Source organism: Blennius ocellaris, assembly GCF_963422515.1.
Source record: "Blennius ocellaris genome assembly, chromosome: 1".
In the NCBI taxonomy this organism is placed as follows: domain Eukaryota; kingdom Metazoa; phylum Chordata; class Actinopteri; order Blenniiformes; family Blenniidae; genus Blennius; species Blennius ocellaris.
Genome location: NC_137650.1, coordinates 34,546,755 through 34,562,122, shown reverse-complemented (window position 1 = coordinate 34,562,122; position 15,368 = coordinate 34,546,755).

The window sequence follows — 15,368 nt, the reverse complement described above, 5'->3', positions numbered from 1 at the left end:
TCAACTGAACGGGCAGAAAAACATCGGATGTCCTTTAAACTCTCTTTAGTGGTCCGGTTCTATTAAATGGATCCATTTCAACCAGTGATCCCTATTTTTCTTTTCTTTTTTCTTTTTGTTTGTTTTTTCCTCTGAACAGCTGATGGATCTTTTGAAACTTGGAGCGAATGAATCATTCGATTTGTACATAGTTGGATTTGTTTGCACTTTTTAATTTGCACGTGTGGAGAGGTGTTTTTAATCACTTTGTACATCAGCAGGGGGAACGGCTGCTCGTTTCCTGTTGAATGTAAGAAACTTCCACTGAGCTGGCGATAAAAAGAAAATAGAAAATCGATCCAGAGCTTGAGTAGACCCCAGTCCACCATCGACCCCGCGCTTTCTCAATCCATCCCGCCTTCCTCTGCCATCAGAAGCTGTGTGCCAAAGACCCGCGAGTCTTTTCTTATCGTTTTGGTCACGCTGAGCTCGTCCTTCAGCCCAGCTGCTTTTTAGAGTTTTGAAAGTCTACCTCACTGTGGTCTGCCAAGTTTGCTGCAACTTACAGTCGTGGAGTTTGTTCAGATTGGGCACAATAAAGGTGTTTCAGCATTACGGCCTCGTCTCCTGTCGTCTTTACAAACTCAACTCTGAGACTCGATCATTTTCCTGCTCGAAAAGTATTGATTGCAAAAAGAAATTGTCACTTCACAGACTTGAATGTTCCAGTGAAGGGGTCTGCAACCCGCGGCTCTTTGGTCCCTCCACTGCCTCCGTCCCACTGCAGTTCATCCCGGAGGGACGCAAGGAGGCAAGGCCACCCAGAGAGGGAGGCAAGGCCACCCAGAGAGGGAGGCAAGGAGGCAAAGCCACCCAGAGCGCAGTCCCGCTAGTAAGAGTGGTAACATGTAGGCGTGTCTCAAACGACGCAGCGACGTGACGTCATTACGCAACAATAACGGCATGAAGAACGTAGAATTGCGGCTCAACTGGTGTCTGAAGCTGGGAACTTCCTGTATCTTTCACAGTAAAACTGCTGCACTGCGGAGCGCCGGCAGTTCCAGGAGGTTCATTACAGACTTGTTGAGAGTGACGGAACATTATAGTGAATTCCACAACAACTACAGGACATTAAAGACACACCATCACACTCATGGTTCTAACAATCCACATCTCCCACATTTATCTTCCATTTTAATAATGTGTAGCAATAAAGGAGCTGAGAGCTGCAATGCATTATGGGAGTTTCTGTTTGTCGTGTTTTAAATGTAATTATTGGGGGTTATGTTAGGTTTGTAGTGTTGGTAACAATTGTGTTTTTGTTGCTTAGTTCATGTAGTTTAGTTTATTAGTTGTAAGTTGTCAACCGGCAATGGAGGAGGTTTTGTGTGTCGTGTCGTCCTGGCATGGTCTTCCTGTGGGACTGTCAAACTAAAATGTGTGCCTTTGGTGTTTTCAGTGGGAAACGGGACCAAATGGCTCTTTGAGCATTAAAGGTTGCCGACTCTTGATTTAGTGGCTTCAGGTCACTGCTCAATTGGAAATCTGGATTCTGCTTTAACTTAATGAAGTCGATGATGTAACGTTAAACAAACCTGGTTTAACCGCTTGAGATGTAACTTGAAATAAATTTAAAGAAATGGTGTAATGAGGGCCCCCGACCACCAGGGGGACTTTCTTCCTGCCCAACACCCTGAAGAGGTGAACGTTCTGCAACATCATCCAGTATGAGGTGGAGAACGTTCTGCAGTAGCAACATCATCCAGCATCAGCCGTGTAGAACGTTCTGCAGTAGCAACATCATCCAGTATGAGAGGTGGAGAACGTTCTGCAGTGGCAACATCATCCAGCGTGAGCCGTGTAAAACGTTCTGCAGTGGCAACATCATCCGGTATGAGAGGTGGAGAACGTTCTGCAGTGGCAACATCATCCAGCGTGAGCCGTTTAGAACGTTCTGCAGTGGCAACATCATCCGGCATGAGAGGTGGAGAACGTTCTGCAGTGGCAACATCATCCAGCATGAGCCGTGTAGAACGTTCTGCAGTAGCAACATCATCCGGCATGAGAGGTGGAGAACATTCTACAGCGGCAACATCATCCGGCATGAGAGGTAGAGAACGTTCTGCAGTGGCGACATCATCCAGCATGAGAGGTGGAGAACGTTCTGCAGTAGCAACATCATCCAGCATGAGACGTGTAGAACGTTCTGCAGCGGCAACATCATCCGGCATGAGAGGTGGAGAACGTTCTGCGGTGGCAACATCATCCAGCATAAGACGTGTAGAACGTTCTGCAGTGACAACATCATCCAGCATAAGACATGTAGAACGTTCTGCAGTGGCAACATCATCCGGTATGAGAGGCATCAGCCGTGTACAACGTGCTCTACCTCTCATGCTGGATGATGTTGCCACTGCAGAACGTTATCCACCTCTCATGCCGGATGATGTTGCCACTGCAGAACGTTCACCACCTCTCATGCGGGATGATGTTGCCGCTGCAGAATGTTCTCCACCTCTCATGCCAGATGATGTTGCGACTACAGAACGTTCTACACGGCTCAGGCTGGATGATGTTGCCACTGCAGAACGTTCTCCACCTCTCATACCGGAAGATGTTGCTGCTGCAGAGCGTTCTCCACCTCTCATGCCGGATGATGTTGCTGCTGCAGAACGTTCTCCACCTCTCATGCTGGATGATGTTGCCACCGCAGAACGTTCTCTACCTCTCATGCCGGATGATGTTGCTGCTGCAGAACGTTCTACACGGCTCATACCGGATGATGTTGCCACTGCAGAACGTTCTCCACCTCTCACGCTGGATGATGTTGCCACCGCAGAACGTTCTCTACCTCTCATGCTGGATGATGTTGCCACCGCAGAACGTTCTCTACCTCTCATGCCGGATGATGTTGCTGCTGCAGAACGTTCTACACGGCTCATACCGGATGATGTTGCCACTGCAGAACGTTCTCCACCTCTCACGCTGGATGATGTTGCGACTGCAGAACGTTCTCCACCTCTCATGCTGGATGATGTTGCCACCGCAGAACGTTCTCTACCTCTCATGCTGGATGATGTTGCTACTGCAGAACGTTCTACACGGCTCATACCGGATGATGTTGCCACTGCAGAACGTTCTCCACCTCTCACGCTGGATGATGTTGCGACTGCAGAACGTTCTCCACCTCTCACGCTGGATGATGTTGCGACTGCAGAACGTTCGACACGGCTCACGCTGGCTGATGTTGCCGCTACAGAACGTTGTACATGGCTGATGCTGGATGATGTTGCCACTGCAGAACGTTCTCCACCTCTCATGCTGGATGATGTTGCCACTGCAGAACATTCTCCACCTCTCATGCCGGATGATGTTGCCACTGCAGAACATTCTCCACCGCTCAAGATGGATGATGTTGCCACTGCAGAGCGTTCTCCACCTCTCATGCTGGATGATGTTGCCACTGCAGAACGTTCTCCACCTCTCATGCTGGATGATGTTGCCACTGCAGAACATTCTCCACCTCTCATGCCGGATGATGTTGCCACTGCAGAACATTCTCCACCTCTCATGCCGGATCATGTTGCCACTGCAGAACGTTGTACATGGCTAATGCTGGATGATGTTGCCACTGCAGAACGTTCTCCACCTCTCATACCGGATGATGTTGCCACTGCAGAACATTGTACACGGCTCATACCGGATTATGTTGCCACTGCAGAACGTTCTCCACCTCTCATGCTGGATGATGTTGCTACTGCAGAATGTTCTACACGGCTCATGCTGGATGATGTTGCCACTGCAGAACATTCTCCACCTCTCATGCTGGATGATGTTGCCACCGCAGAACGTTCTCTACCTCTCATGCCGGATGATGTTGCTGCTGCAGAACGTTCTACACGGCTGATGCTGGATGATGTTGCTACTGCAGAACGTTCTACACGGCTCATACCGGATGATGTTGCCACTGCAGAACGTTCTCCACCTCTCACGCTGGATGATGTTGCGACTGCAGAACGTTCTCCACCTCTCACGCTGGATGATGTTGCGACTGCAGAACGTTCGACACGGCTCACGCTGGCTGATGTTGCCGCTACAGAACGTTGTACATGGCTGATGCTGGATGATGTTGCCACTGCAGAACGTTCTCCACCTCTCATGCTGGATGATGTTGCCACTGCAGAACATTCTCCACCTCTCATGCCGGATGATGTTGCCACTGCAGAACATTCTCCACCGCTCAAGATGGATGATGTTGCCACTGCAGAACATTCTCCACCTCTCATGCCGGATGATGTTGCCACTGCAGAACGTTCTCCACCTCTCATGCCGGATGATGTTGCCACTGCAGAACATTCTCCACCGCTCAAGATGGATGATGTTGCCACTGCAGAACATTCTCCACCTCTCATGCCGGATGATGTTGCCACTGCAGAACATTCTCCACCTCTCATGCCGGATGATGTTGCCACTGCAGAACATTCTCCACCGCTCAAGATGGATGATGTTGCCACTGCAGAGCGTTCTCCACCTCTCATGCTGGATGATGTTGCCACTGCAGAACGTTCTCCACCTCTCATGCTGGATGATGTTGCCACTGCAGAACATTCTCCACCTCTCATGCCGGATGATGTTGCCACTGCAGAACATTCTCCACCTCTCATGCCGGATCATGTTGCCACTGCAGAACGTTGTACATGGCTAATGCTGGATGATGTTGCCACTGCAGAACGTTCTCCACCTCTCATACCGGATGATGTTGCCACTGCAGAACATTGTACACGGCTCATACCGGATTATGTTGCCACTGCAGAACGTTCTCCACCTCTCATGCTGGATGATGTTGCTACTGCAGAATGTTCTACACGGCTCATGCTGGATGATGTTGCCACTGCAGAACATTCTCCACCTCTCATGCTGGATGATGTTGCCACCGCAGAACGTTCTCTACCTCTCATGCCGGATGATGTTGCTGCTGCAGAACGTTCTACACGGCTGATGCTGGATGATGTTGCTACTGCAGAACGTTCTACACGGCTCATACCGGATGATGTTGCCACTGCAGAACGTTCTCCACCTCTCACGCTGGATGATGTTGCGACTGCAGAACGTTCTCCACCTCTCACGCTGGATGATGTTGCGACTGCAGAACGTTCGACACGGCTCACGCTGGCTGATGTTGCCGCTACAGAACGTTGTACATGGCTGATGCTGGATGATGTTGCCACTGCAGAACGTTCTCCACCTCTCATGCTGGATGATGTTGCCACTGCAGAACATTCTCCACCTCTCATGCCGGATGATGTTGCCACTGCAGAACATTCTCCACCGCTCAAGATGGATGATGTTGCCACTGCAGAACATTCTCCACCTCTCATGCCGGATGATGTTGCCACTGCAGAACGTTCTCCACCTCTCATGCCGGATGATGTTGCCACTGCAGAACATTCTCCACCGCTCAAGATGGATGATGTTGCCACTGCAGAACATTCTCCACCTCTCATGCCGGATGATGTTGCCACTGCAGAACGTTCTCCACCTCTCATGCCGGATGATGTTGCCACTGCAGAACATTCTCCACCGCTCAAGATGGATGATGTTGCCACTGCAGAACATTCTCCACCTCTCATGCCGGATCATGTTGCCACTGCAGAACGTTGTACATGGCTAATGCTGGATGATGTTGCCACTGCAGAACGTTCTCCACCTCTCATACCGGATGATGTTGCCACTGCAGAACATTGTACACGGCTCATACCGGATTATGTTGCCACTGCAGAACGTTCTCCACCTCTCATGCTGGATGATGTTGCTACTGCAGAATGTTCTACACGGCTCATGCTGGATGATATTGCCACTGCAGAACGTTCTCCACCTCTCATACTGGATGATGTTGCCACTGCAGAACATTGTACACGGCTCATACCGGATTATGTTGCCACTGCAGAACGTTCTACACGGCTCATGCTGGATGATGTTGCCACTGCAGAACGTTCTACACGGCTCATGCTGGATGATGTTGCCCCTGTAGAACATTCTCCACCTCTCATGCCGGATGATGTTGCCACTGCAGAACGTTCTCCACCGCTCAAGATGGATGATGTTGCCACTGCAGAACGTTGAACATGGCTAATGCTGGATGATGTTGCCACTGCAGAACGTTCTCCACCTCTCATACCGGATGATGTTGCCACTGCAGAACATTGTACACGGCTCATACCGGATTATGTTGCCACTGCAGAACGTTCTACACGGCTGATGCTGGATGATGTTGCTACTGCAGAACGTTCTACACGGCTCATGCTGGATGATGTTGCCACTGCAGAACGTTGTACACGGCTCACGCTGGATGATGCTGCTACTGCAGAACGTTCGACACGGCTCATGCTGGCTGATGTTGCCGCTACAGAACGTTGTACATGGCTGATGCTGGATGATGTTGCCACTGCAGAACGTTCTCCACCTCTCATGCTGGATGATGTTGCCACTGCAGAACATTCTCCACCTCTCATGCCGGATGATGTTGCCACTGCAGAACGTTCTCCACCGCTCAAGATGGATGATGTTGCCACTGCAGAACGTTGTACATGGCTAATGCTGGATGATGTTGCCACTGCAGAACGTTCTCCACCTCTCATACCGGATGATGTTGCCACTGCAGAACATTGTACACGGCTCATACCGGATTATGTTGCCACTGCAGAACGTTCTCCACCTCTCATGCTGGATGATGTTGCTACTGCAGAACGTTCTACACGGCTCATGCTGGATGATGTTGCCACTGCAGAACGTTGTACACGGCTCACGCTGGATGATGCTGCTACTGCAGAATGTTCGACACGGCTCATGCTGGCTGATGTTGCCGCTACAGAACGTTGTACATGGCTGATGCTGGATGATGTTGCCACTGCAGAACGTTCTCCACCTCTCATGCTGGATGATGTTGCCACTGCAGAACATTCTCCACCTCTCATGCCGGATGATGTTGCCACTGCAGAACGTTCTCCACCGCTCAAGATGGATGATGTTGCCACTGCAGAACGTTGTACATGGCTAATGCTGGATGATGTTGCCACTGCAGAACGTTCTCCACCTCTCATACCGGATGATGTTGCCACTGCAGAACATTGTACACGGCTCATACCGGATTATGTTGCCACTGCAGAACGTTCTCCACCTCTCATGCTGGATGATGTTGCTACTGCAGAACGTTCTACACGGCTCATGCTGGATGATGTTGCCACTGCAGAACGTTGTACACGGCTCATGCTGGATGATGTTGCCACTGCAGAACGTTCTCCACCTCTCATGCTGGATGATGTTACCGCTGCAGAACGTTCTCCACCTCTCATATCGGATGATGTTGCCACTGCATAACGTTCTCCATCTCTCATGCTGGATGATGTTGCTACTGCAGAACGTTCTACACGGCTTATGCTGGATGATGTTGCCACTGCAGAGCGTTCTCCACCTCTCATGCCGGATGATGTTGCTGCTGCAGAACGTTCTCCACCTCTCATGCTGGATGATGTTGCCACCGCAGAACGTTCTCTACCTCTCATGCCGGATGATGTTGCTGCTGCAGAACGTTCTACACGGCTGATGCTGGATGATGTTGCCACTGCAGAACGTTGTACACGGCTCAAGCTGGATGATGCTGCTACTGCAGAACGTTCTCCACCTCTCACGCTGGATGATGTTGCGACTGCAGAACGTTCGACACGGCTCACGCTGGCTGATGTTGCCGCTACAGAACGTTGTACATGGCTGATGCTGGATGATGTTGCCACTGCAGAACGTTCTCCACCTCTCATGCTGGATGATGTTGCCACTGCAGAACATTCTCCACCTCTCATGCCGGATGATGTTGCCACTGCAGAACGTTCTCCACCGCTCAAGATGGATGATGTTGCCACTGCAGAACGTTGTACATGGCTAATGCTGGATGATGTTGCCACTGCAGAACGTTCTCCACCTCTCATACCGGATGATGTTGCCACTGCAGAACATTCTCCACCTCTCATATCGGATGATGTTGCCACTGCAGAACGTTCTCCACCTCTCATGCAGGATGATGTTGCTACTGCAGAACGTTCTACACGGCTCATGCTGGATGATGTTGCCACTGCAGAACGTTGTACACGGCTCATGCTGGATGATGTTGCCACTGCAAAACGTTCTCCACCTCTCATGCCGGATGATGTTACCGCTGCAGAACGTTCTCCACCTCTCATATCGGATGATGTTGCCACTGCATAACGTTCTCCATATCTCATGCTGGATGATGTTGCTACTGCAGAACGTTCTACACGGCTTATGCTGGATGATGTTGCCACTGCAGAGCGTTCTCCACCTCTCATGCTGGATGATGTTGCCACTGCAGAATGTTCTCCACCTCTCAGGCTGGATAATGTTGCCCCTGCAGAACATTCTCCACCTCTCATGCCGGATGATGTTGCCACTGCAGAACGTTCTCCACCGCTCAAGATGGATGATGTTGCCACTGCAGAACGTTGTACATGGCTAATGCTGGATGATGTTGCCACTGCAGAACGTTCTCCACCTCTCCTACCGGATGATGTTGCCACTGCAGAACATTGTACACGGCTCATACCGGATTATGTTGCCACTGCAGAACGTTCTCCACCTCTCATGCTGGATGATGTTGCTACTGCAGAACGTTCTACACGGCTCATGCTGGATGATGTTGCCACTGCAGAACGTTGTACACGGCTCATGCTGGATGATGTTGCCACTGCAGAACATTCTCCACCTCTCATGCCGGATGATGTTACCGCTGCAGAACGTTCTCCACCTCTCATATCGGATGATTTTGCCACTGCAGAACGTTCTCCACCGCTCAAGATGGATGATGTCGCCACTGCAGAACGTTGTACATGGCTAATGCTGGATGATGTTGCCACTGCAGAACGTTCTCCACCTCTCATACCGGATGATGTTGCCACTGCAGAACATTCTCCACCTCTCATATCGGATGATGTTGCCACTGCAGAACGTTCTCCACCTCTCATGCTGGATGATGTTGCTACTGCAGAACGTTCTACACGGCTCATGCTGGATGATGTTGCCACTGCAGAACGTTGTACACGGCTCATGCTGGATGATGTTGCCACTGCAAAACGTTCTCCACCTCTCATGCCGGATGATGTTACCGCTGCAGAACGTTCTCCACCTCTCATATCGGATGATGTTGCCACTGCATAACGTTCTCCATCTCTCATGCTGGATGATGTTGCTACTGCAGAACATTCTACACGGCTTATGCTGGATGATGTTGCTACTGCAGAACGTTCTACACGGCTCATGCTGAATGATGTTTCTACTGCAGAACATTGTACACGGCTCATGCTGGATGATGTTGCCACTGAAGAACGTTCTCCACCTCTCATACCGGATGATGTTGCTGCTGCAGAACGTTCTCCACCTCTCATGCCAGATGATGTTGCTACTGCAGAACGTTCTACACGGCTCAGGCTGGATGATGTTGCCACTGCAGAACGTTCTCCACCTCTCATACCGGATGATGTTGCCACTGCAGAACGTTGTACACGGCTCATACTGGATTATGTTGCCACTGCAGAACGTTCTCCACCTCTCATGCTGGATGATGTTGACACTGCAGAACATTCTCCACCTCTCACGCTGGATGATGTTGCCGCTGCAGAACGTTCTCCACCACTCAAGATGGATGATCTTGCCACTGCAGAACGTTGTACATGGCTGATGCTGGATGATGTTGCCACTGCAGAACGTTCTCCACCTCTCATGCTGGATGATGTTGCTACTGCAGAACATTCTCCACCTCTCATGCCGGAACATGTTGCTACTGCAGAACGTTCTACATGGCTGATGCTGGATGATGTTGCCACTGCAGAACGTTCTACAAGGCTCATGCTGGATGATGTTGCCACTGCAGAACATTCTACACGGCTCATGCCGGATGATGTTGCCACTGCAGAACGTTCTCCACCTCTCATGCTGGATGATGTTGCGACTACAGAACGTTGTACATGGCTGATGCTGGATTATGTTGCCACTGCAGAACGTTCTCCACCTCTCATGCTGGATGATGTTGACACTGCAGAACATTCTCCACCTCTCACGCTGGATGATGTTGCCGCTGCAGAACGTTCTCCACCACTCAAGATGGATGATGTTGCCACTGCAGAACGTTGTACATGGCTGATGCTGGATGATGTTGCCACTGCAGAACGTTCTCCACCTCTCATGCTGGATGATGTTGCTACTGCAGAACATTCTCCACCTCTCATGCCGGATCATGTTGCTACTGCAGAACGTTCTACATGGCTGATGCTGGACGATGTTGCCACTGCAGAACGTTCTACAAGGCTCATGCTGGATGATGTTGCCACTGCAGAACATTCTATACGGCTCATGCCGGATGATGTTGCCACTGCAGAACGTTCTCCACCTCTCATGCTGGATGATGTTGCGACTACAGAACGTTCTACACGGCTCATGTCGGATGATGTTGCCACTGCAGAACGTTCTCCACCTCTCATGCTGGATGATGTTGCCACTGCAGAACGTTCTCCACCTCTCATGCCGGATGATGTTGCTGCTGCAGAACGTTGTACATGGCTGATGCTGGATGATGTTGCCACTGCAGAACGTTCTCCACCTCTCATACCGGATGATGTTGCCACTGCAGAACATTGTACACGGCTCATACCGGATTATGTTGCCACTGCAGAACGTTCTCCACCTCTCATGCTGGATGATGTTGCTACTGCAGAACATTCTCCACCTCTCATGCCGGATCATGTTGCTACTGCAGAACGTTCTACATGGCTGATGCTGGATGATGTTGCCACTGCAGAACGTTCTACAAGGCTCATGCTGGATGATTTTGCCACTGCAGAACATTCTACACGGCTCATGCCGGATGATGTTGCTACTGCAGAACGTTCTCCACCTCTCATGCTGGATGATGTTGCGACTACAGAACGTTCTACACGGCTCATGTCGGATGATGTTGCCACTGCAGAACGTTCTCCACCTCTCATGCTGGATGATGTTGCCACTGCAGAACGTTCTCCACCTCTCATGCCGGATGATGTTGCTGCTGCAGAACGTTGTACATGGCTGATGCTGGATGATGTTGCCACTGCAGAACGTTCTCCACCTCTCATACCGGATGATGTTGCCACTGCAGAACATTGTACACGGCTCATACCGGATTATGTTGCCACTGCAGAACGTTCTCCACCTCTCATGCTGGATGATGTTGCTACTGCAGAACGTTCTACACGGCTCATGCTGGATGATGTTGCCACTGCAGAACGTTGTACACGGCTCATGCTGGATGATGTTGCCACTGCAGAACGTTCTCCACCTCTCATGCCGGATGATGTTACCGCTGCAGAACGTTCTCCACCTCTCATATCGGATGATTTTGCCACTGCAGAACGTTCTCCATCTCTCATGCTGGATGATGTTGCTACTGCAGAACATTCTACACGGCTTATGCTGGATGATGTTGCTACTGCAGAACGTTCTACACGGCTCATGCTGAATGATGTTTCTACTGCAGAACATTGTACACGGCTCATGCTGGATGATGTTGCCACTGCAGAACGTTCTCCACCTCTCATACCGGATGATGTTGCTGCTGCAGAACGTTCTCCACCTCTCATGCCAGATGATGTTGCTACTGCAGAATGTTCTACACGGCTCAGGCTGGATGATGTTGCCACTGCAGAACGTTCTCCACCTCTCATACCGGATGATGTTGCCACTGCAGAACGTTGTACACGGCTCATACTGGATTATGTTGCCACTGCAGAACGTTCTCCACCTCTCATGCTGGATGATGTTGACACTGCAGAACGTTCTCCACCACTCAAGATGGATGATGTTGCCACTGCAGAACGTTGTACATGGCTGATGCTGGATGATGTTGCCACTGCAGAACGTTCTCCACCTCTCATGCTGGATGATGTTGCTACTGCAGAACATTCTCCACCTCTCATGCCGGATCATGTTGCTACTGCAGAACGTTCTACATGGCTGATGCTGGATGATGTTGCCACTGCAGAACGTTCTACAAGGCTCATGCTGGATGATGTTGCCACTGCAGAACATTCTACACGGCTCATGCCGGATGATGTTGCCACTGCAGAACGTTCTCCACCTCTCATGCTGGATGATGTTGCGACTACAGAACGTTCTACACGGCTCATGTCGGATGATGTTGCCACTGCAGAACGTTCTCCACCTCTCATGCTGGATGATGTTGCCACTGCAGAACGTTCTCCACCTCTCATGCCGTATGATGTTGCTGCTGCAGAACGTTGTACATGGCTGATGCTGGATTATGTTGCCACTGCAGAACGTTCTCCACCTCTCCTGCTGGATGATGTTGACACTGCAGAACATTGTCCACCTCTCACGCTGGATGATGTTGCCGCTGCAGAACGTTCTCCACCACTCAAGATGGATGATGTTGCCACTGCAGAACGTTGTACATGGCTGATGCTGGATGATGTTGCCACTGCAGAACGTTCTCCACCTCTCATGCTGGATGATGTTGCTACTGCAGAACATTCTCCACCTCTCATGCCGGATCATGTTGCTACTGCAGAACGTTCTACATGGCTGATGCTGGATGATGTTGCCACTGCAGAACGTTCTACACGGCTCATGCCGGATGATGTTGCCACTGCAGAACGTTCTACACGGCTCATGCTGGATGATTTTGCCACTGCAGAACATTCTACACGGCTCATGCCGGATGATGTTGCCACTGCAGAACGTTCTCCACCTCTCATGCTGGATGATGTTGCGACTACAGAACGTTCTACACGGCTCATGTCGGATGATGTTGCCACTGCAGAACGTTCTCCACCTCTCATGCTGGATGATGTTGCCACTGCAGAACGTTCTCCACCTCTCATGCCGGATGATGTTGCCACTGCAGAACGTTCTCCACCTCTCATATCGGATGATGTTGCCACTGCAGTGGCAACATCATCCAGCATCAGCCATGTACAACGTTCTGCAGCAGCAACATCATCCGGCATGAGAGGTGGAGAACGTTCTGCAGTGGCAACATCATCCAGCATGAGAGGTGGAGAACGTTCTGCAGTGGCAACATCATCCGACATGAGCCGTGTAGAACGTTCTGTAGTCGCAACATCATCCAGCATGAGAGGTGGAGAACGTTCTGCAGTGGCAACATCATCCGGCATGAGCCGTGTAGAATGTTCTGCAGTGGCAAAATCATCCAGCATGAGCCGTGTACAACGTTCTGCAGTGGCAACATCATCCAGCATGAGAGGTGGAGAACGTTCTGCAGTGGCAACATCATCCAGCATGAGAGGTGGAGAACGTTCTGCAGTGGCAACATCATCCAGCATGAGAGGTGGAGAACGTTCTGCAGTGGCAACATCATCCAGCATGAGAGGTGGAGAACGTTCTGCAGTGGCAACATCATCCAGCATGAGCCATGTACAACGTTCTGCAGTGGCAACATCATCCAGCATGAGAGGTGGAGAACGTTCTGCAGTGGCAACATCATCCAGCATGAGAGGTGGAGAACGTTCTGCAGTGGCAACATCATCCAGCATGAGAGGTGGAGAACGTTCTGCAGTGGCAACATCATCCAGCATGAGCCATGTACAACGTTCTGCAGTGGCAACATCATCCGGCATGAGAGGTGGAGAACGTTCTGCAGTGGCAACATCATCCGGCATGAGCTGTGTACAACGTTCTGCAGTGGCAAAATCATCCAGCATGAGAGGTGGAGAACGTTCTGCAGTGGCAACATCATCCAGCATGAGCCGTGTACAACGTTCTGCAGTGGCAACATCATCCAGCGTGAGCCATGTAGAACGTTCTGCTGTGGCAACATCATCCAGCGTGAGAGGTGGAGAACGTTCTGCAGTGGCAACATCATCCAACATGAGCCATGTAGAACGTTCTGCTGTGGCAACATCATCCAGCGTGAGAGGTGTAAGACGTTCTGCAGTGGCAACATCATCCAACATGAGCCATGTAGAACATTCTGCTGTGGCAACATCATCCAGCGTGAGAGGTGGAGAATGTTCTGCAGTGGCAACATCATCCGGCGTGAGAGGTGTAGAACGTTCTGCAGTGGCAACATCATACAACATGAGCCGTGTAGAACGTTCTGCAGTGGCAACATCATCCGGCATGAGAGGTGGAGAACGTTCTGCAGTGGCAACATCATCCAGCATGAGAGGTGGAGAACGTTCTGCAGTGGCAACATCATCCGGCATGAGCTGTGTACAACGTTCTGCAGTGGCAAAATCATCCGGCATGAGAGGTGGAGAACGTTCTGCAGTGGCAACATCATCCAACATGAGCCATGTAGAACGTTCTGCTGTGGCAACATCATCCAGCGTGAGAGGTGTAAGACGTTCTGCAGTGGCAACATCATCCAACATGAGCCATGTAGAACATTCTGCTGTGGCAACATCATCCAGCGTGAGAGGTGGAGAATGTTCTGCAGTGGCAACATCATCCGGCGTGAGAGGTGTAGAACGTTCTGCAGTGGCAACATCATACAACATGAGCCGTGTAGAACGTTCTGCAGTGGCAACATCATCCGGCATGAGAGGTGGAGAACGTTCTGCAGTGGCAACATCATCCAGCATGAGAGGTGGAGAACGTTCTGCAGTGGCAACATCATCCGGCATGAGCTGTGTACAACGTTCTGCAGTGGCAAAATCATCCAGCGTGAGAGGTGGAGAACGTTCTGCAGTGGCGACATCATCCGGTAAGAGAGGTGGAGAACGTTCTGCAGCAGCAACATCATCCGGTAAGAGAGGTGGAGAACGTTCTGCAGCAGCAACATCATCCGGTATGAGAGGTGGAGAACGTTCTGCAGTGGCAACATCATCCAGCATGAGCCGTGTACAACGTTCTGCAGTGGCAACATCATCCAGCGTGAGCCATGTAGAACGTTCTGCTGTGGCAACATCATCCAGCGTGAGAGGTGGAGAACGTTCTGCAGTAGCAACATCATCCAGCGTGAGAGGTGGAGAACGTTCTGCAGTGGCAACATCATCTGGCGTGAGAGGTGGAGAACGTTCTGCAGTAGCAACATCATCCAGCGTGAGAGGTGGAGAACGTTCTGCAGTGGCAACATCATCCAGCGTGAGAGGTGGAGAACGTTCTGCAGTAGCAACATCATCTGGCGTGAGAGGTGTTATTTTAGTGTTTGTATATTTTAGTAGTTGTATCTTTATTAAAGGAACCAACAAAGCAATATTCTTTCTTTAATATTTGAAACAATCATGTCAATTTAGTTTTTAGCCTCCATGTGTTTGATCGTGTTGCAGCAACGCAGTTGCTCGGGAGCAAATTAAACACATTTGAAGACA